Source organism: Chrysemys picta, unplaced genomic scaffold (assembly GCF_011386835.1).
Source record: "Chrysemys picta bellii isolate R12L10 unplaced genomic scaffold, ASM1138683v2 scaf142, whole genome shotgun sequence".
Lineage (NCBI taxonomy): Eukaryota > Metazoa > Chordata > Testudines > Emydidae > Chrysemys > Chrysemys picta.
In genome coordinates, this window is record NW_027052849.1 from 1 (window position 1) to 21893 (window position 21893).

Sequence of the window (21893 nt, forward strand, 5' to 3'; positions counted from 1 at the left end):
GCATATATGACATTAGTGGATGTGCAGGTGAATGAGTCCCTGATGGTGTGGCTGATGTGGTTGGGTCCTCTGATGCTGTTGCCAGAGTAGATATGGGGACAGAGTAGGCAACGAGGTTTGCTACGGGGATAGGTCAGTAGGTTTCCGGTATAGGGTGGTGTTTATGTGACCATCACTTATTTGTACTGTAGTGTCCAGGAAGTGGATCTCTTGTGTGGACTGGTCCAGGCTGAGGTTGATGGTGGGGTGGAAATTGTTGAAGTCCAGGTGGAATTCTTCAAGGGCCTCCTTTCCATGGGTCCATATGATGAAGATGTCGTCAATGTAGTGCAAGTAGAGGAGGGGCACTAGGGGACGAGAGCTGAGGAAGCGTTGTTCTAAGTCAGCCATAAAAATGTTGGCATACTGTGGGGCCATGCGAGTACCCATAGCAGTGCCACTGACTTGAAGGTATAAGTTGTCCCCAAATCTGAAGTGGTTGTGGGTGAGGACAAAGTCACAAAGCTCAGCCACCAGGCTTGCTGTGGCCTCATCAGGGATACTGTTCCTGACAGCTTGTAGTCCATCCTCATGTGGAATATTGGTATAAAGTGCTTCTACACGCATCGTGGCCAGGATGGTGTTTCCAGGAAGAACATCAATGCATTGTAGTTTCCTCAGGAAGTTGGTGGTGTCTCGAAGATAGCTGGGAGTGCTGGTAGCATAGGGCCTGAGGAGAGAGGCCAAATAGCCAGATAATCCTGCCGTCAGAGTGCCAATGCCTGAGATGATGGGGCGTCCAGGGTTTCCGGGTTTATGGATCTTGGGTAGCAGATAGAATACCCCTGGTCGGGGTTCTGGGGGTGTGTCCATGTAGATTTGTTCCCGTACTGTAGCTGGGAGTTTCTTGAGCAGATGGTGTAGTTTCTTTTGGTATTCCTCAGTGGGATCAGAGGATAGTGGCCTGTAGAATGTGGTCTTGGAGAGTTGCCTGGCAGCCTCCTGTTCATAATCTGCCCTGTTCATTATGACTACAGCACCTCCTTTGTCAGCCCCTTTGATGATAATGTCAGAGTTGTTTCTGAGGCTGTGGATGGCATTGCGTTCTGTACGGCTGAGGTTATGGGACAAGTGATGTTGTTTGTCCACAATTTCAGCCTGTGCACGTCTGCGGAAACACTCTATGTAGAGGTCCAGTCTGTCATTTCGACCATCAGAAGGAGTCCACGCAGAATTCTTCTTTTTGTAGTGTTGGTAGGAGGGTTCCTGTGGGTCAGTGCACTGTTCAGTGGTGCGTTGAAAATATTCCTTGAGTCGGAGACGAGGAAAGTAGGCTTCCAGATCACCGCAGAACTGTATCATGTTCGTGGGGACGGTGGGACAGAAAGAGAGTCCCCGAGATAGGACAGACTCTTCTGCTGGGCTAAGCGTGTGGTTGGAAAGATTGACAATGTTGTTAGATGAGTTGAGGGTACCATTGTTATAGCCCCTAGTGGCAGGTATTAGTTTAGATAACTTACAGTCCTTTTTCCTCTGTAGAGAAGTGAAGTGTGCATTGTAAATGGCTTGTCTCATTTTTGTAAAGTCCAGCCACGTGGAAGTTTGTGTAGAAGGCTGGTATTGTATGAGAGTCTCCAGTTCTGAGAGCTCATTCTTGATCTTCTCCTGTCTGCTGTACAGGATGCTGATCAGGTGGTTCCTCAGTTTCTTTGAGAGAGTGTGTGGCACAATCTCTCACCATACTCAGTGTAGTATGTTGATTGCAATGGATTTTTGACCTTCCGTCCTTTTGGTATGATGTCCATCTGTTTGCATTTGGAGAGGAAGATGATGTCTGTCTGTATCTGTGCAAGTTTTTTGTTGAGGTTGATGGATTTCCACTCCATACGGCTAAATTTAGTGCCTTGCATGGTGTCAAGTATCAGGGGGTAGCCATGTTAGTCTGTATCTACAAAAACAACAAGGAGTCTGGTGGCACCTTAAGACTAACAGATTTATTTGGGCATAAGCTTTCGTGAGTAAAAACCTCACTTCTTCGGATGCATAGAGTGAAAGTTACAGATGCAGGCATTATATACTGACACATGGAGAGCAGGGAGTTACTTCACAAGTGGAGAACCAGTGTTGACAGGGCCAATTCAAAAATCAGGGTGGATGTAGTCCACTCCCAATAATAGATGAGGAGGTGTCAATTCCAGGAGAGGAAAAGCTGCTTCTGTAGTGAGCCAGCCACTCCCAGTCCCTATTCAAGCCCAGATTAATGGTGTTGAATTTGCAAATGAATTTTAGTTCTGCTGTTTCTCTTTGAAGTCTGTTTCTGAAGTTTTTTTTGTTCAATGATAGTGACTTTTAAATCTGTAATAGAATAACCAGGGAGATTGAAGTGTTCACATACTGGCTTATGTATGTTACCATTCCTGATGTCCGACATGGGGACATTAGGGTTTGTCCTTTTCCTTTTCCCTTTTCCTCCATCCCTCCTTCCTTTCTCTTCATCTCTTACTTCTTTTGTCCTTTCTCTTGTTCCCCTCACACCACCAGGAGTGGTGTGTGTGTGTGTGTGTGTGTGTGTGTGGTGCTGATGGTTCTCTTCTCCTCCCCTTGTGGGGAGTTGATCCAAAACTGTGGGGTTGAAATAGTGCTTGGACCCCACTGACAGTAGATGCTGCCATTGTGTGACTTAGCATTAGTGTCTGGGATGACTTGGGTCAAGATCTCAACCTCCCTGCAACCCACTTCACTGCTGTCAGAATCCCTCCTGCACACCCTGTTAGAGCCGCCTCCCAGCCCAACCTGTGTCGGGGTGGAGAAGAGGGTTCTGATGACTTGAGTTGTGGTTTGGAGGTGGAATATCTGTGAAGGGCACTGAGCAGGAGGTAGCAGGAGCTCACCCTACAAGGAGGGGGGTTGGCTCTGGAGGTTTCTAGAAAGGACAAGAAGACTCCATTTTGGGGTTCAGGAGGTGAATTCATCCCTCAGTGGTGGGCAGGTGCTGGGTGTAAATACTGCTGGTTCCAGGTGTTCTTAATTGCCCCTGATTCCTCGGGGCATTTGAGTCTCTGACAGGTTCTCGTTCCCTTGCAGGAGGAGGACGTCACGGCCAAAGGGATGCACCAGCTCCGCATCATCCGGCACTTACGCCATGTGCCTGAGACACTGCAGGGGCTGTTCCTCTGAGGCCTTAGCAACTCCCTCTCCCTCCTTCAGGTACTGCTCTGGCTCACTGTAAATGGTGAGCTAGTGGAAGGGGAAATGGAGCCCCCTGGCACTCACTAAAAGGGAAAGTGGTGGATTCTCCAACTCTTGATGTCATTGAAGGAAGACTAGATGCCTTTCTGGAATGTGTGTGCCCAAAAAGTAACTATTGTACTATACTGGAAGCCTATGATATGGAGGGGGTTAGATGAGATGCTGTAAAGGTCTCTTCTGGCCAGAAAGTCTCCTACTTTTGGAAACACTGAGTGTAGTATTGGGAGCAGCCTCTGATGTTTTACTGTCTAGCCGGCTTGCTTCCTAGAATGAAGACGCATTGAGTGGGGTGATCCACAGAGAGTACCTGTGTCAAGGCTGTATCCCCACTTTGAAGTTTAGGGTACAAATGTAGGGGCCTGCATGAAAACTTCTAAGCTTAACCACCATCCCAAGGCTAATTTCCTCCCCTGGGTAGCCTTGAGAAACCTTTCACCAATTCCCTGGTGAATACAGATCCAAACCCCTTGGATCTTAAAACAAGGAGAAATAAACCGTCCCCCCTCCTTCCTCCCACCAACTTCTGGTGAATACAGATCCAACCCCCTTGGATCTAAAAGAAGGAGAAATTAACCATTCCCCTCCTTCCTCCCACCAACTCCTGGTGAATCAAGATCCAAACTCCTTGGATCTTAAAACAAGGAAAAATCAATCAGGTTCTTAAAAATAAGGCTTTTAATTAAAGAAAAAGGTAAAAATCATCTCTGTAAAATCAGTATGGAAATTAACCTTACAGGGTAATCAAACTTAAAGAGCTCAGAGGACTCCCCTCTAGTCTTAGGTTCAAAGTACAGCAAACAAAGATAAACACTCTAGTAAAAGGTACATTTACAAGTTGAGAAAACAAAGGAAAACTAACACGCCTTGTTTGAAATAGGAGAGACTTGTTTAGAAAGATGTGGAGAACCTGGATTGATGTCTGGTCCCTCTCAGTCCCGAGGGCGAACACCCACACAAACAAAGAACACAAACAAAAGCCTTCCCCTCCCCAAGATTTGAAAGTATCTTGTCCCCTTATTGGTCCTTTAGGTCAGATGCCAGCCAGGTTACCTGAGCTTCTTAACCCTTTAGAGGGAAAAGAATTTTGGAGTCTCTGGCTAGGAGGATTTTATAGTACTGTACACAGGACAGCTGTTACCCTTCCCTTTATAGTTATGACAACCTCAAAGCTTCAAAGTGTCAGGCCAGCAGCAGGACATTAGCACTTGAGGGTTTGGTTGGGTGTGGCAGTGACATCACAAAGGCCTTTTTGCAGGATGTCAGCTTATTGGTCAAATGTGTTAGGGAGGTGGTGACCTCCGAGAGAGATGCTGACATCAGCCTGGCAGGACAGGAGCACAGGGCCAGGGAAACCTCAGAGACCCTGTGGCTTTGCTTCAGCAAGTCTCCTTCTCGGGGTCTTTCTTTGAGGACTGAGAGAGTATTAGGGTTCACGTACGTGAGTGCGTGCAGGAGCCTCTTTCGAGTTTTCTCCTTTCCTTTTACTGATTTTACTAGAAAACAGACGTCCCTGTTTAGAAGGTAAGAGCCTCCAAGAGGTTTTGGCAGCTGCTCAGTCTGATCCACGTGGTGCCAGCTGAATTCTAGGCATGGAAAACAGTAGTTTAAGATGGCAGAATTTTATTCCATCCCTTGGATTTTGTGCCGTAGAATCACTGGGGACATTAGGGTTTGTCCTTTTTGTTTTACCTTTTCCTCCATCCCTCCTTCCTTTCTCTTCATCTCTTACTTCTTTTGTCCTTTCTCCTGTTCCTCGAAAACTGTGGGGTTGAAATAGTGTTTGGACTCCACTGACACTAGATGCTGCCATCCTGTGGCTTAGCATTAGTGTCTGGGATGACTTGGGTCAAGATCTCAACTTCCCCGCAACCCACTTCACTGCTGCCAGAATCCCTCCTGCCCCACCTGCTAGAGCCGCCTCCCTGGCCAACCTGGGTGGGGGTGGAGAACAGTGTTTTTTTCATACATTCATAGATTATCGGACTGGAAGGGACCTCGAGAGGTCATCGAGTCCAGTCCCCTGCCCGCGTGGCAGGACCAAATACCATCTAGACCATCCCTGATAGACATTTATCTAACCTACTCTTAAATATCTCAAGAGATGGAGATTCCACAACCTCCCTCGGCAATTTATTCCAGTGTTTAACCACCCTGACAGTTAGGAACTTTTTCCTAATGTCCAACCTAGACCTCCCTTGCTGCACTTTAAACCCATTGCTTCTGGTTCTATCCTTAGAGGCTAAGGTGAACAAGTTTTCTCCCTCCTCCTTATGACACCCTTTTAAATACCTGAAAACTGCTATCATGTCTCCTCTCAGTCTTCTCTTTTCCAAACTAAACAAAGCCAATTCTTTCAGCCTTCCTTCATAGGTCATGTTCTCAAGACCTTTAATCATTCTTGTTGCTCTTCTCTGGACCCTTTCCAATTTCTCCACATCTTTTTTAAAATGCGGTGCCCAGAACTGGACACAATACTCCAGCTGAGGCCTAACCAGAGCAGAGTAGAGCGGAAGAATGACTTCTCGTGTCTTGCTCACAACACACCTGTTAATACATCCCAGAATCAGGTTTGCTTTTTTTGCAACAGCATCACACTGTTGACTCATATTTAGCTTGTGGTCCACTATAACCCCTAGATCCCTTTCTGCCGTACTCCTTCCTAGACAGTCTCTTCCCATTCTGTATGTGTGAAACTGATTGTTCCTTCCTAAGTGGAGCACTTTGCATTTGTCTTTGTTAAACTTCATCCTCTTTAACTCAGACCATTTCTCCAATTTGTCCAGATCATTTTGAATTATGACCCTGTCCTCCAAAGCAGTTGCAATCCCTCCCAGTTTGGTATCATCCCAAACTTAATAAGCGTACTTTCTATGCCAATATCTAAGTCGTTGATGAAGATATTGAACAGCGCCGGTCCCAAAACAGACCCCTGCGATACCCCACTCGTTATGGCTTTCCAGCAGGATTGGGAACTATTAATAACAACTCTCTGAGTACGGTTATCCAGCCAGTTATGCACCCACCTTATAGTAGCCCCATCTAAATTGTATTTGCCTAGTTTATCAATAAGAATATCATGCGAGACCGTATCAAATGCCTTACTAAAGTCTAGGTATACCACATCCACAGCCTCACCCTTATCCACAAGGCTCGTTATCCTATCAAAGAAAGCTATCAGATTGGTTTGACATGATTTGTTCTTCACAAATCCATGCTGGCTGTTCCCTATCACCTTACCACCTTCCAAGTGTTTGCAGATGATTTCCTTAATTACTTGCTCCATTATCTTCCCTGGCACAGAAGTTAAACTCGCTGGGGTCTGTAGTTTCCTGGGTTGTTTTTATTTCCCTTTTTATAGATGGGCACTATATTTGCCCTTTTCCAGTCTTCTGGAATCTCTCCCGTCTCCCATGATTTTCCAAAGATAATAGCTAGAGGCTCAGATACCTCCTCTATTAGCTCCTTGAGTATTCTAGGATGCATTTCATCAGGCCCGGGTGACTTGCAGGCTTCTAACTTTTCTAAGTGATTTTTAACTTGTTCTTTTTTTATTTTATCTGCTAAACCTACCCCCTTCCCATTAGCATTCACTATGTTAGGCATTCCTTCAGACTTCTCGGTGAAGACCGAAACAAAGAAGTCATTAAGCATCTCCGCCATTTCCAAGTTTCCTGTTACTGTTTCTCCCTCTTCACTAAGCAGTGGGCCTACCCTGTCTTTGGTCTTCCTCTTGCTTCTAATGTATTGATAAAAAGTCTTCTTGTTTCCCTTTATTCCCGTAGCTAGTTTGAGCTCATTTTGTGCCTTTGCCTTTCTAATCTTGCCCCTGCATTCCTGTGTTGTTTGCCTATATTCATCCTTTGTAATCGGTCCCAGTTTCCATTTTTGATATGACTCCTTTTTATTTTTTAGATCATGCAAGATCTCATGGTTAAGCCAAGGTAGTCTTTTGCCACATTTTCTATCTTTCCTAACCAGCGGAATAGCTTGCTTTTGGGCCCTTAATAGTGTCCCTTTGAAAAACTGCCAACTCTCCTCAGTTGTTTTTCCCCTCAGTCTTGATTCCCATGGGACCTTACCTATCAGCTCTCTGAGCTTACCAAAATCTGCCTTCCTGAAATCCATTGACTCTATTTTGCTGTTCTCCCTTCTACCCTTCCTTAGAATTGCAGACTCTATGATTTCATGATCACTTTCACCCAGGCTGCCTTCTACTTTCAAATTCTCAACGAGTTCCTCCCTATTTGTTAAAATCAAGTCTAGAACAGCTTCCCCCCAGTAGCTTTTTCAACCTTCTGAAATAAAAAGTTGTCTCCAATGCAGTCCAGGAATTTGTTGGATAGTCTTTGCCCCGCTGTGTTATTTTCCCAACATATAGCCGGATAGTTGAAGTCCCCCATCACCACCAAATCTTGGGCTTTGGATGATTTTGTTAGTTGCTTAAAAAAAGCCTCATCCACCTCTTCCACCTGGTTAGGTGGCCTGTAGTAGACTCCTAGCATGACATCTCCCTTGTTTTTTACCCCTTTTAGCCTAACCCAGAGACTCTCAACACTTCCCTCTCCTATGTCCATCTCTACCTCCGTCCAAGTGTGTACATTTTTAATATACAAGGCAACACCTCCTCCCTTTTTCCCCTGTCTATCCTTCCTGAGCAAGCTGTACCCATCCACACCAACATTCCAATCATGTGTATTATCCCACCAAGTTTCAGTGATGCCAACAATGTCATAGTTGTATTTATTTATTAGCACTTCCAGTTCTTCCTGCTTATTCCCCATACTTCTCGCATTTGTATATAGGCATCTAAGATACTGGTTTGATCTTTCCTCCCAGTTTTGTCCTGACCCTCCTTTCTCTCTGACAATATAGCCCACACTCCCTCTCGTTTTTGACCCATCTCCCCGGTCTCCATGTTCCCCACTTACCTGTGGGCTTTGCTCACCTGTCCCCGTCGAACCTAGTTTAAAGCCCTCCTCACTAGGTTAGCCAGTCTGTGTCCAAAGGTACTAATAACTTGAGCTGTGGTTTGGAGGTGGAACAGCTGTCAAGGGCACTGAGGGGGAGATAGCAGGAGCTCATCCTTCAAGGAGGGGGGTTGGCACTGGAGGTTACTAGAAAGGATAAGAAGACTCCATTCTGGGGTTCAGGAGGTGAATTTATCCCTCAGTGGTGGGCAGGTGATGGGTGGAAGTAGTGCTGGTTCCAGGTGCCCTTAATTCCCGCTGATTCCTCGGGGCGGTTGAGTCTCTGACAGGTTCTCGTTCCCTTGCAGCAGGAGGACGTCACGGCCAAAAGTGATGCACCAGCTCCGCATCATCCGGCACTTGCGCCAGATTCCTGAGACACTGCAGGGGCTGTGCCTCTGAGGCCATCAGCAACTCCCGCTCCCTGCTGCAGGTACTGCTCTGGCTCACTGTAAATGGGGAGCTAGTGGAAGGGGAAATGGAGCCCCCTGGCACTCACTAAAAGGGAAAGTGGTGGATTCTCCATCTCTTGATGTCATTGAAGGAAGACTAGATGCCTTTCTGCAATGTGTGTGCCCAAAAAGTAACTATTGTACTATACAGCAAGCCTATGGTATGCAAGGGGTTAGATGAGATGCTCTAAAGGTCTCTTCTGGCCATAAAGTCCCCTAATTTTGGAAACACTGAGTGTAGCATTGGGAGCAGCCTCTGATGTTTTACCGTCTAGCCGGCTTGCTTCCTAGAATGAACAGGCATTGAGTGGGGTGATCCACAGAGAGTAGCTGAAATCTTCAAAGTGTCAGCCCAGCAACAGGACATTAGCACTTCCTGGGAAGGGTGGGTGTGGCAGTGATAGCACAAAGGCCTTTTGCAGGACGTCAGCCTATTGGTCAAAGGTGTTAGGGAGGTGGTGACCTCCGAGAGAGATGCTGACATCAGCCTGGCAGGACAGGAGCACAGGGCCAGGGAAACCTCAGAGACCCCTGTGGCTTTGCTTCAGCAAGTCTCCTTCTCGAGGTCTCTATTTGAGGACTGAGAGAGTGTTAGGGTTGACGTATGTGAGTGTGAGCAGGAGCCTCTTTCGAGTTTTCTCCTTTCCTTTTGACGGATTTTACTAGGAAACAGACGTCCCTATTTAGAAGGTAAGAGCCTCCAAGAAGTTTTGGAACCTACTCAGTCTGATCCATCTGGTTGGGGAGGGCGTTGGGGGGACAAGGAGAAGGATAGGTCAGGGATTCTGAGGGGGCAGTTGGGGGGCAGGAAGTGGGTGGGGGTCAGATAGGGGGCAGGGCCAGGCTGTTTGGGGAGGCACAGCCTTCCCTACCCTAAAGCTCATTCAGCAGTTGGAGGCTTGCAGACAGCTATTTAAGACAATGAGTCAAGCTGTTATCTTTTCCCTTAGGGCTACCATCCCTTTCACTTCTCAAATGGTGTCCCTAGCCTCTGTTTGTCAGAGGGTGGAGATGGATGGCAGGAGAGAGATCACTTGATCATTACGTGTTAGGTTCACTCCCTCTGGGGCACTTGGCATTGGCCACTGTCGGTAGACAGGATACTGGGCTGGACGGACCTTTGGTCTGACCCAGTACGGCCTTTCTTATGTTCTAATCTAAATGAACCCAAAGTTCTGGAGACAGATATGAGTCAAGGAAGCCAGCAGAGTATCAGAAACCTGGAAGAATCTCTGACTGGATGGGCTCAGGCGTTTGGTCACAAGCTGAGGTGGTTCAAAAGTTTTGGATTTTTTTTAAGCAGAATTTTTTATTGTTTCTTTAAACAATCAAACACAGCAAGCAGCAAATATTTGGCCACACATTTCTGAAACCCCAAACCATGTTCAGGTTTTGGCAGACTAATTTCAGCTTTTCAATTAAAAAAAAACCACAACAAATTTTGAAGGAAAGCAGACATTGTCCGTGATTTTTTCTGCTTTTTAAAAACCCCTAAGTTTTCGATCCAAAAAAAGTTTTGACGGAAAATATTTTCCCAACCCTTTTAGTGCCTTTTAGCACTAGCTGATGCTGAGAACCAGTGATACCTTGTAAAGGTGACTTGAAAAGAAGTTTTCTCAAAACTGAGTTTGTGCTGAGATGTGGAAGGTTTTTAAATGTTTATTTTTCCCAGGGCCACCCGGGGGGTGGGGGGAGGCAAATGGGGCAATTTGCCCCAGGGCCACAGGGGTCCCCACGAGAATATAGTATTCTATAGTATTGCAACTTTTTTTTATGGAAGGGGCCCCCAAAATTGCTTTGCCCCAGGCCCCCTGAATCCTCTGGGCGGCCCTGAACTTACCTTGGTGTCTTGTGGCTCTGCTCCTCCCTGAAACAAGGAGAAAGTGAGCGATGAGAACTCCCCTGAACATAGACACTCTGAATAGTATGCACTTTCAGTCTATATTAGGAATTAATGAGATTTACAAAATTTGGGCAGGATCGCGGTACAAACAAACAAGCAGAAATGAATAGACAGTAAATTACCTGGGAGCTTCTACTCTAACACTCAAATAAAGTCCTTAAAAATATGTTTCAGTCAATCTCTATTCAGAGCCTTCTCAAATTTAAATAGTGGGAGTTGGGTACCGAAGTGTCCCTTGTTCCCATGAAAATCCTTCCCTTCAAACCATCTCAAACTGACAACTCTGTTAACTTTGTGTCAGGTTTAATATTAGAAAAAACACACACTAGACGAATGTGTTATATAAATATTAAACCAAACCAAACCACTAAATATCTGAAATTTCAACTAAATTTCCAATCCTATCCTTCCCCCAGCTGGTACATTCCTGACCCCTAATATGAACACGTATGGGTATGTTATAAATATTACAAGTCAAGAACATTCTCACAGTATGTAACACACACAGCTGCTTTCGACAGAACCCCCAACCTCAACACCTAACAAGAGGCAAGATAAATAAAAATCAGATAAACTGTATGGGTTTTATCTTGACCTGCATTCTGATTACCAAGAATCTTCACTCCCCAGGAATGAAGATTATTTAGATAGAATCAATAATACAGAATACGCCATATAAAGCAATTCAGAATCACCATTTACCCTGACTCAATACTTTAAGGAGAAGAACACTCTGATGGCTTGGATACCATCTGCCAAGACATTGTATCTTATCGGATTCAGTGTTGTTGAAAGCTATGACACTGATAGAAATAGAGCAGACATTTGTCTGACACTTCATCGAGAGGCCTTCGGGAGCCACTGAAGGAAGATCAGTCAATAGGCAGACAAATGTAACTGGGGCCGAGCTGTGCACCCAGCAGGCCAAACATGGTTCCCCACACACCTGGAAATGTGAGTTACGGGGAGGCAATGCGGGGTAATCACGATGGACAAGGAAGCTTTCCTCACCAAGTGAATGATGGACATCGTACTGGAAAAGGGGGAGGGAGGGATTCTGATGCTCTGTGTAATTCAAAACTGAGTAGGCTAATGTACATTCATGCCTGGCAATAACTGTGGGAACATTGTTAGGGGGCTTATTCCTTCACCCTCTCACTTCCCTGGTCCTTCTCGCATGAACAGAGAGTAACAATACCCAAAGTCCGAAGGTGCAAACAATTCGATGAACTTCCAGGAAGCATGATTCCAGTTTCCTTCTCAATCCAAGATACGCAACTTCAGCTACGTGAATAGCATAGCTGAAGTCGAAGTATCTTGGATCGAATTACCTGGGGTCCAGACAGCGCGGGATCGGTGGCCGTGGCTCCCCCGTCAACTGCACTACCGCCGCTCACTCTGGTGGAGTTCCGGAGTCGACGGTGTGCACGTTCGGGGATCGATATATCGATCCCAGATAAATCGATTGCTACCCGCTGATACGGCGCGTAGTGAAGACGTACCCTAGTGTCCCCCTTCCCAGCTCTGACACCACAGAGCCTTGCCTGTGTCCCTGTTCCTGTTCCCATTCCCTGTTCCCATTCCTGCCCTTAGCAAAACATGATCCCAATTCCCCCACCCACAGTCTCTGTTCCCATTCCCCCCTTACTTCCTGATTGACTGCAGACTATATAGTAAAACTTGAGTTCTGCTTAGCTAGGGTTACCATATTTCAGCAAGCAAAACAGAGGACGGGAGGAGCCCCGCCCCTGCCCCTCCCACTTCCCACCCCCCCAGAACCCTCAACCCTCCCCCCGTTCCTTGTCCCCTGACTGCCCCCTCCTGGGACCCCTGCCCCTAACTGCCCCCCAGGACTCCACCCCCTATCTAAGCCTCCCTGCCTCTTGTCCCCTGACTGCCCCAACCCTTATCCACACCCCCACCCCCAGACAGACCCCTGGGACTCCCACGCCCCATCCAACCACTCCCCACCCCCTGACAGCCCCCCCCCCAGAACTCCCAACCCATCTAAACCCCTCTGCTCCCTGTCCCCTGACTGCTCCGATCCCTCTCCCCACTCCTGCTCCCTGACAGCTCCCCCCCAGAACTCCCAACCCCCCACCCCTCCCGCTCCTTGTCCCCTGACTGCCCCCTCCTGGGACCCCTGCTCCTAACTGCCCTCCAGAACCCCACCTCCTACCTAAGCCTCCCTGTTCCTTATCCCCTAACTGCTCCTTCCTAAGACACCCCCCCAACTGCCCCCCAGGACCCTACCCCCTACCTGTACCCTGACTGCCCAAAACTTTCTCCACTCCCCCCAAAAAGCCCCCCCTGAACTCCCAACCCCCCCCCCGTTTCTTGACTGCCCCCTCCAGAACCTCCCTGCCCCTTCTCCTGCCCCCCTCGCCCCCTTACCCTGCTGCTCAGAACAGGGTGTTGGGCTCTGCGCGAGCCGGAGATGTGGCTGCGCTCCCCAGCACAACACACAACGCGGTCCCTGGCCCTGCACAGTGCTGCTGGAGCCGGGCGCGGGGCTGCCGGGGAGGAGCTGCCGGCTCAGAATGCAGGGAGGGAGGGAGGAGGAGGAGCTCCTCTACAGCTGCTCCGGAGTCCAGCCCGTGACTTTCCTGCAGCCCTCCCAGCCGCTCGCTCTGCTCTGCCGGGGGGGGGGGGAAATCCCGGACATTTTGAGTGATTTACAAATTCCCCCCGGACGCTATTTTTAGCACAAAAAGGAGGACATGTCCGGGTAAATCCGGACGAATGGTAACCCTAGCCGACCCAGGCTGGAGACGCGCCTCCTCCCCCCACACCCTCCTTACCTGCTTCAGGCTTCCCGTGAATCAAATATTCGTGGGAAGCAGGGGAGGGGGCGGAGTTGGGGCGGGGACTTTGGGGAAGGGGCAGAGTTGGGGCGGGGAGGCATGGGCGGGGCCCCGTGGAGTGTCCCCCTTTTGGAGGCTCAAAATATGGTAACCCTAGGGTCGGCCCGCCCAGCACTGCCAGTCCCCGGCCCGGCCCCCGGCCGAGCACCTCCGGCCCGCCCAGCACTGCCGGCCCCCGGCCGAGCACCCCCGGCCCAGCCTCGCCGACCGCCGGCCCCCGAGCCCCCGGCCCGGCCCGGCCGACCTCCGTCCCCCAAGCCCCCGGCCCGGCCCGGCCGACCTCCGTCCCCCGAGCCCCCGAGCCGCCGGCCCCCGAGCCCCCGGCCCGGCACCGCTGGCTCCCGAGCCCCCGGCCCGGCACCGCTGACCGCCGGCCGCCGGCCCGCATGTCCCGATTTTCCCGGACATGTCCGGCTTTTGGGGATTTCCCCCCGGACGGGGATTTGGAGCCCAAAAAGCCGGACATGTCCGGGAAAATCCAGACGTATGGTAACCCTACTCTATGCACGGTAAGAGAAGGGACAAAGGAAGCAGCCATTAAACAGAAGACTAGATCCTGGATGAAATTTGGCCAGTAAGACTGTTGAGAGCTTTGCTTTGAATGTAACACAATTTGTTAAGTTAGGCGCCAATTGTGTTTTATCGTCATTTTTCTTCTAACCATTTTGGATGTTTATGCCTCCTTACTTGTATTCACTTAAAATCACTCTCTTTGTAGTTAATAAACTTGTTTAATTGTTATATCTAATCGAGTGTGATTAAATTGAAGTGTCTGGGAAACTCAATTTGGTGTAACAAATTGTGCATATTATTTCTTTTAAAGAAATATGGACTTTTTATGAATTTGTCTTGTGCAGAGAGGGCTTGGCATTACAGGACAGATATTGCTGGGGGAACACCCTGAAATATAACCAAGGTGTGGCTGGCTGGTAGGATTGCCAAATTTCTAATCACACAAAACAGAACACCTCTGCCCTGTCCTCTCTCTTCTTCGAGGCCCCGCCTATGCCCTGCTCCTTCTCCGAGGCCCCGCCTCTGCTTGCTTCATGCCCCTCTCCAATCGTTGCTCACTCTTCTTCACCCTCATTCACTTTCACCGGGCTGGGGCAGAGAATTGGAGGGGGAGGCGAGGACTCTGGCCTGGGGGGTGCAGGCTCTGGGGTGGGGCCAGGGATGAGGGGTGCGGGGTTCCAGGTGCAGTTACTGCAGCTGCGAGGAAGCAGCTGCCAAGACCCTGCAGCCTCTGGGCACATGGGTGGTCCTGCAGCTCTACACATTGGTCACTGTACCCTCTACACATTGGAGCACTTAGGGGCCACAGGGACTTAGTGGCCACTTCTAGGAGCCACGTGGCGCTGGGGCAGGCAAGGAGCCTGCCTTAGTCCCAAGCCCCTGCTGCACCACCGACTGGACTTTTAACGGTCCACCAGAGCCACCAGGGGCCCTTTTCGACCAGGCGTTCTGGTGGAAAACTGGATGCCTGGCAACCCTACTGGCTGGCTGCTGCACACACACAGACGTAGCTGGGAGGGACTTGCATGCTGGAGGCTGTTTGTGAGCAGTCCTGACTGGTGCGTACAGCAGCAAAGCAGTGAAAAGGGAACCCCAGGTTAGGGGGAAAGGGTGACACAGCTACGCACTAGTCTAGATTGTCCCCTGGGTATGTCACACCTGCCTTCTGCAGGGTTTTGTGACTCACAGTCTAAGGCGTCAGTCTCTCCCCCATTTGTTGTGCAGGAGCTCAGGCGCCTAACTCAGGCTTTGTGAATCCCAGTGATTTTTCTAGGTGCCTAGAAGTGAAGTGTTGTGACGCTCAGCATCACTGTGCCTAACTCCTGTTGTGTATTCAGACCGTCGGGCCAACGTCCCTTTGTGGAGCTGGGCCTAATCTCATTTTGTAATGGCAGCACAATATCATAATCTTGTGCTTAGAGTTTAGACATGGAGCCCTGGGTGAACTTGATTTTCTCTGTGAACTGCTGCATGTGAATCAGATTAAAGCAAAGTGGCAGCACATCACAAGTCAAATCAGCTTTAAGGAAACCCACGAAACCAAAGAAGGGGTTACTCTCCTGTGCAGTAACTGTAGTTCTTCTAGAGGGTGTGTCCCTAGGGGTGCACCACACTGGGCCTGCGTGTGCCCCTTGTGCCCTGCATCTAGGCCAGTGGCTCTCAAACTTTTGTACTGGTGACCCCTTTCACATAGCAAGCTTCTGAGTGCGACCCCCTCCCCTATAAATTAAAATTTATTTTTTTTAAATTAACCATTATAAATGCTGGAGGCAAACCGGGATTTGGGGTGGAGGTTGACAGCTCACGACCTCCCATGTAATAACCTCGCGACTCCCTGAGGGGTCCTGACCCCAGTTTGAGAACCCCTGGTCTAGGCCATATCAGGCTGCATGGCCAAACAGTCCGCTGAGTTCCTTCTGCACCACCAAGTCTGAGCAGAAACTCTGAAGCAGAGGGGAGGCGGACGGGTAGTGGGGCATCCAGAGGGGGACACATCTCAAAGAACTACAGTTACTACACAGGGGGAGTAACCCCTTTTTCTTCTTCAAGTCCTATCCCTACTACCGCTCAGGGTGATTTCTGAGCAGTATCCCCAGTAGGAGGAAGAAGCTTTGGAATGGAGTCCAGAACAGAAGAGAAAATTGCGTTGCTGACTGCAGCATCAGACCTGGAGACATCGACTAATGCATAGTGTCTAGCGAAAATATCTACTGAAGACCACATATCGGTCCTGCAGCTGTCTGAAATGGGCACATTTTAAAGTAGATCTATAGATGTAGACTGTGATCTGGTTGAATGTGCCAAAATACTGATAGGGAGTGTAATGGCGACAGCTTGGTATCAAGTTGTGATTCAAAAGTCTCTGGATGGAAATGACAAATCCCTTAAATCTATCTGCAATCAAAATGAATAGTCTATTGGATTTGTGAAATGGTTTAGTTCTGTCGAGGTAGAAGGCTTCTGCCCTCCTGACATCTGGAGTGTGGAGAACTGTCTCCTGGTGGGAAGTATGTGGTTTTGGGAAGAAAACTGGCAGCTATATGGTCTGATTCAGGTGAAAATTGGAAGTCACGTTAGGGAGAAAGCTGGGATGCAGTCGGAAGGAGACCTTCTCCTTGTGAAACATTGAAAGGGGGTGTGGGGAGGGGCTGCCATGAATGCACCAATCTCGCTGACTCTGTGAGCTGAGGTATAAGTATGAAAGGGATTTTTGAGCCATTGGTGATCCACTGAATCTCTGTTTGTTTGCAGGAGTGTAGATGCCCAAAGTGCATAATATGGTCCTGGAATCTTTAAGGGGATTTAATGACTTGTCAGTGTTCTCTGCAAACAACTTTCATCTGCCAAATTGAAGAGCCTCAACTGTATTCTGAATTTCCCTGGGGAAGCCAGACAATATCAGCCAGGAAGCCCGGCACAGAACTGCCGCCACAGAGATGCAGTGTCTGTATCATCAAGAGCTGCCTGCAAAGACATTCTTGCCAACAACTGACCCTCAGCAACAATTGCCTGGAATTGTTCTCTTTGATCCGAGTGAAGGCATTCAATAAATGACTCAAATTATGTATAGTTGGTAAAGTATTTGGCCATAAATGCTGGGTAATTTGCATAGAGGAATTGCAGCATAGCTGATGAATAGGCCTTCCAGCCTAGTGGGGTCCAGATGCTTTTGGTCTCTGTCATATGGGGTGGATTTGTAATGGTGTTCACCACATCAACAAAGAGAGGTTGGAAAACAGCAATTCAGAGTCCTTGGAGGGGACATAGTATTATTTGTTAGCCCTCCTACAAGTGGGTGTCACCGTAGCTGGGATTTGCCAGATGGTTCTAGTGGGTTCCCATAGAGCCTCATTAATGGGAAAGGTGACTCCTGATGGCGTCACAGAGTGCAGAATATCCAGCAGCTTGTGTTGGAGTTCTCCAAGTTCTTCCAGTGGTATCTGCAGATTCTGGCACTGGCTTAATGTGGTCCTGGAACTGGCAAAAATCATGAACTAGCAGAAAGGCATCAGGGCCTCATCTGGGAAGGAGGTCTGAGATGTGGCTTCTTTGTCTGCCCTGGACTGCTGTTCCTGAAATGTTTCCTCTTGCTGCTGGGGAGGGGAAGTTTGGGTCTCCCTGTCATCCCAATGGGATGGGGCTGGGACCTAGAGAACTGCTGACAATAGGCAGTATAGGGATTCCAATATGTCCCTTGAGGCCATTACTGGGAAGGGGGTAGCATCCGGAGCTGCTCCCACCAGGATCGATGAGGTCCCAAAACATCTCCCCTGCCCCTTCGGGAAAGGGGTGTGTGTGTGTGAGGATGCTTTGGAGAACCTTGCACAAAAAGAGAGGAGGTAGAGGGAAGGTCATCTGGAGCAGCTCCCAGAGAATGGGACTGGCGGGACAATGGCACCGGGGAGGCAAAGGGATCTGGAGATGGGGGATTCTCGATACCGAAAGGTGCTCTGTGGCTGCTACCAACAGAGACTGAGGTTCAGCACTCATCACCAATTCCTTTTGTAGTCTGACGTCCTGAGGTACCGAGAGCTTTTGTGGTACCGAGAGGTGTCTGTCCTTTTCTGATGGCAATGGAGTCCTGGGGTGCCACGGGGCTGGTGCAGATGAGGTTGAAGGCTTTCATGGTACCTCAGCAGTTGGTAAGGATATTGAGAGTGGAGTCTGAGATGACAGTACTGCTCCTTCTTGTTTGGTGCTACCAGGGTCTTCCCAGAGCTCTGGTTGGACTTAGAATCGTGGCATTTTCCCATGTCCACCATATTGGAGGAGCCTCTTCCACCTTGAGGAAAACCTCTCAGAGGCTGTAGATCTGGCTGGAGTGAATTCTTTTTGTGGAGGAACCCCTGGGAAGGGCACTAGATCTGCTCTTCTGGGAGACTTCAGAGGAAGGCTCTGAGAATTTCTCCTTCCCAGAAGAATGCTGAGCTGAGGTGGAAGGGCCCTATTTGCCCCTGGTAACTGACGTCCAGGGGTTTCCTGACCTGGCTCAGGAGCAGGCTGGAGGGAATTCTCCATCATAAGGTGTCAAAGTTTGACTGCCTGGTTCTTCCCAGCCCCATAGTTCAGGCCTAGGCATACATTGCACTTCTGCAGCATGTATGATTCACCCAGGCATCTTTACAAGAGAGGCAGCATTTGAGCTGAATGAAGCGGACATGCCCCTTACAGGGGAGTCTGTGATGGATCCCGCACTTTCTCGTCTTGTGAGGGTGTTCAGGGCGCCATTTCTCACCCCGATCTGGGGTATTAACTGTCCCACTAGTATCCCAGAAAAGGGAGTGGAGAGGGAGGGACCCCAGCCCGACCTCTACTCCGGGTCCCAGCCCAGGGGCCCTTGGTATAGTGGCAAACCACTTGAACTAGTGATTCCTTCCCCTGGGCTACTTTCCTCTCTGGCCCTTCAGCTTGTGGAGCTTCCTGCCCTCTCTCTGCTTGGGCTAAGTTTCTCCCAACCCCTTGTGTCTGTGGAGTTCCTCTGCTCGGTACAAGCTGGGTTTCCCTTTACCAAGGGTCTTGGGCTTCTGGCCCGCCACTGCACTTTTCCAAACTCTCCTCTGCTTCCCTCCAAACTGCTCTCCTTCAAACTGCTCTCTGCTCCAACAACAAAGCACTCTGCTTCAGTTCCTCCAACTGTCTGATTGAAGCAGGGGGGTTTTTATCAGGTGACTGGCTTCAGGTGCTCTAATTGGTCTAATTGGCTTCAGGTGCACTAATTAAACTGTAGCAGCGTCTCTTCCCTCTACAGGAAATATGGTTCTCAACATCCTGGGGCTTCCATATAGCCCATCTATCACTCTCCTGCTGCCATCTGGCCATGCTGTATCACAATATATATACCTTTATTTTCTATCAAATGGAGAACAAATACCTAACAAACTGACTAATAAAAAGATACAAGCTACTGTGGTAGATCAGAAGCAGATATACTTGGGGGATGGTTTGCACGCGCAACCTGATATTGCCTTGTCAAGGCTGATTCCCCATTCCGGCACTTTGAGTGCAGAGGGTGGGGGCCCGCAAGGATTTTAAAAGTTAATACTGGCCACTCCAGGCTTCTAAACTCCCAAGGTTACAGTTTCTCTCTGACCTTGGCTTGGTAAACACTGCCATCAACCAAATGCAAAACCCTTTTTGGAACCCAAGAAGACACCCTTGGGAATTCCTTCTGCACCCTCCTTGAGGTACCCTCAAGCCCTTTCACCTCCGCCCCCTTTGGGGAAGAGCTGAGAAAGAAAACAAAGGAAATTAGCTGTTGCCACCAGTTAATTAAACATGTGCACAAATCTCTTAGGACACCAAAAATCCAATCATGTGCTATACAACAGCGCTTCTGGGATTATCCGTTTCAGTCTAACATCTCTTTCTACCTTCTTCAGACTCACTCTTTTCAGCCGCCTCTATGAATTTCTCTTTTCTAAAGTCTTTGTAGTCTTCTTTGATCTTCACACAAATTCCTTTGCACAGTGTTCTGTATTCTTTGCCCATTTTCCTTCTAATTTCATGCGCACCGTCCTTGCCATCAGATTCACAATTTCCTCACTGATCCTCTGCTTGCATCCCAACATTTTCAATGCTTTTCCCTTCTTAGCTGCTGAGATTAGCTGTGAGATAAACTATTCAGAGGCCTCATCGATGTCCTTGTTGACCTTTATACTCAAGGTTCATTTCACTCACTTCCTGTACAAATGCCTCTTCGTTGAAGTGCCATTTTTGCTTCAGTTTCTGGCTATCTCTCAACTTCATAGACATTGTCAACACATATTTTGAGCGGAACATATTTTGAGCGGGCTGATCCTGTGAAAATGATTCGTTCTCGTATTGTCGCTACATCATTAAAGATTCTTCTGGTATCCGTCTTTATATAATCAATCTGATTCAGTGCGACTCCATCCAGATGTTTCCTTGTCCACTGCCGACAAGGTTCTTTTTCAAATATTGTGTTCATTATGTGGAGATGGTTTGCCTCTCCGAATGCAACCAGACAATCATTTCTTACACCTTTACTGAATTTTCTCACATACTTTTCTTTTTCAATCTTTTTTCCACTTACTATTGCATTGAAGTCCCCTTGGATAATTGTGTAGGTGGATCTTTTCTGCATTACCTCCTCCAGCTCTTCGTAGATATGGTCCATTTCTTCATCTTCCTCTTGCTGCGTGGGAGCATACACCTGAATAATTTGAATCGTTCTCCTTCATTTTATCTGAAGCGTGAGACCTGCTATTTGGGGTGACACGATGTTGCCGCTAACTATCCTTGGAACTGTTTCTTTCCTGACAATGACTCCTACACCGCCAATCCTTGCTCTATTGTCAAGTGATCTTCCTAGGAATACTTGCTCTCAGCTTTTCCATTGTGCAATGAGGTCTTTTATTCTTGTGTCAGAGGGGTAGCCGTGTTAGTCTGGATCTGTAAAAAGCAACAAAGAGTCCTGTGGCACCTTAAAGACTAACAGATGTAGTGGAGCATAAGCTTTTGTGGGTGAATGCCCACTTCATCAGATGCATGTCTTTTATTCTTGTTTCACATAACCCTATGACCTCGGCTTTTATTGATTTTCTGACTTCAATGTAAATATCGATATATGAATCGGATGACAGTGTTCTTGTGTTGTGACTTGCAACAAATAGTTAGACTAGCCTCTGTTTTTCGTCCTGTGTTATCCCAGGTCAGGCTGACGCATGAGTCTGAGCTGTTTTCCAGTTTATTCTGCATTGTGTGGCTTGTTTGGCAGGAGAATCTTGCAGCAGTGCATTCGGGGTGCCAACCCTTGTGTCCTGTAGCTGCGGTACCCCCTCCACTTTGGCCAGGTTGCCCTAGCTTAATAGAGGTATGGTCAGACTACCTACTACCCTGGAGGCTAGCTCAACACCATCTCAGCTTGGTAAGACCTGCCACAGCATATGCTCTGCCGTACTTCAAACCCCTTTCACCCTCACACCAATGCTGAAGTAGGGAGGCAGGATTTTGGGGGGGGGGCCCCTCATGCCCTTCCCAAATGGGAGAGTTTAATTCTCAGCACTCTACATTCAGCATTTTCTGCTTTGCTGTCAAGAGGACCCCTGCCCCCAACACAGACAGACAAACTTAACGGTGCCCCCTTCAATCCCTGCCCTCAGTGGTCCCTCAGGGAGATTGCATTACTTTACCCTCCCTCCACCTCTGCCAACCAGCATCAAGTATCTCCCAGCTCAATGGTGCTACTCAGGCACCGCCAGGGTCCATGGGATGTTATGAATGGGAGCACTGATCTGGAGCTCAGTAAGGCACAGAGACAAGGGCAGTTAGGTGGAGGAGCTGTGAGGTGCTGCCATATTCCCAGTTCCTATTGCCATCCTCACAGGGGCAGAATCGCTACTGGTCCCCCAGAATAGCTGTGTCTCATTTATGATGATAAACAGATATCTGCCTACACTATCCGCAAATCCTGAACCAGCAATCACAGTCCTCGGTAAACACCCAC